At 41.4% G+C, this 1,081-nt stretch overlaps 2 protein-coding genes across 3 annotated transcripts in view; one reads left to right on the forward strand and one right to left on the reverse strand.

Annotated features, from left to right (window-relative positions):
- The window catches only part of LOC101859327 (probable flavin-containing monoamine oxidase A), a 38,418-nt gene extending 37,783 nt beyond the window's left edge, over positions 1-635 (reverse strand). Inside the window, exon 1 of one of the 2 annotated variants that reach the window (XM_005097667.3) lies at positions 528-635. The gene's annotated coding sequence lies outside the window, so the exon portion shown is untranslated. Of the gene's footprint in view, positions 1-441; positions 507-527 lie in introns of those variants that run through there. The other variant, XM_035969593.1, reaches the window with a different exon arrangement.
- A 249-nt stretch (positions 636-884) lies between these two features.
- Positions 885-1,081, forward strand: part of LOC101859568 (UPF0489 protein C5orf22 homolog) — a gene marked incomplete at its 5' end in the record, with an annotated part of 23,470 nt that continues 23,273 nt past the window's right edge. The window contains 1 exon segment of the mRNA XM_005097668.3: positions 885-898.

Consider the following 1,081-nt stretch of genomic DNA (forward strand, 5'->3'; position numbering starts at 1 on the left):
TAGATCTATACGTTTGATTCGCGGTGAGCTAAGATATCAAACCTAACAACAGCAAAACATTAAATTGTGGTAAAATTCAGGGGGGCATGCGTCTTTCTACGTTTAATCGCAAGCTATTCCTACTGTGAGGAGATGCAAGCAGTAGTGGCAGCGGATTAAGTAAGACTGGAGCACGCCACTATCAAAGTATCTCTAGGATAGCACGAGTCGATTTAAAGTTTTGACCACTGCGTGCAGACGGAACCGACAAACCCATCGAATACGGCTGGCTCTCAGTAGCCTAGTCTAGATCTAGACTAGATCTAGATCCAGATCTATATCTAGATTCTAGATCTAGAATCTAGACTAGTCTCAGTCGCATGACCCCTTCTCCAATACTCGTCCAAGACTGAAAATGTCAAAGTCAAAGACGGATTTTTTTTCTGGCTTCCTTGCGATTACGTCTTAGACAGGTTCCACTGCAGTTGGCAATCGGTACAAGGAGACGTAGCGAACGATCATTTTATACACTATGAACAAGTTTAAACCTTGAAGGCAGGCCAAAAGAGCTTGCCATTGTTGATCTTCTTGTGGTCATGAACAAAAGTATCAATGCAAAACAACTTTATCGTATTGTAAAGAGGGGAACAACTCTCATCTTGTCTCTGCACTTGATAACAGTAGCTAGATCTAGTAGCTTCCCCTTCAACGTCAACAAAATAATGGTCCAATGTTGTGACAGCGGAGCTGGAGCATCTAGATTTCTAGAATTCTAGATCTTTAACCAGAAATCAAGTGCGAGTACTGGCAGCTAGGCCTACTTATAATCCTGCTCGTACTGAGTCATACACAACTGACACTGTGACAGTCTCTTTTTTTTTTAAGCTCTAGATTCTAGACTAGATCTACAAATTAACAGGTACGTGCACAGTATAGTACTGTATAGTATGGAGTATGTCTCCATTCCATTTCTTTCCTGGTCTCTAGGGCAGGGGGGCGCTCTTTGGAAATTGCCTTCCGTTCCAATTGACAATTGAATTTGCCATGTAAACGTGAAGATTGTGTGGGTTTTTAAAAATATTATTATTATTTTTGCCCAAGC

This window comes from Aplysia californica, unplaced genomic scaffold (genome assembly GCF_000002075.1).
Source record: "Aplysia californica isolate F4 #8 unplaced genomic scaffold, AplCal3.0 scaffold00161, whole genome shotgun sequence".
Lineage (NCBI taxonomy): Eukaryota > Metazoa > Mollusca > Gastropoda > Aplysiida > Aplysiidae > Aplysia > Aplysia californica.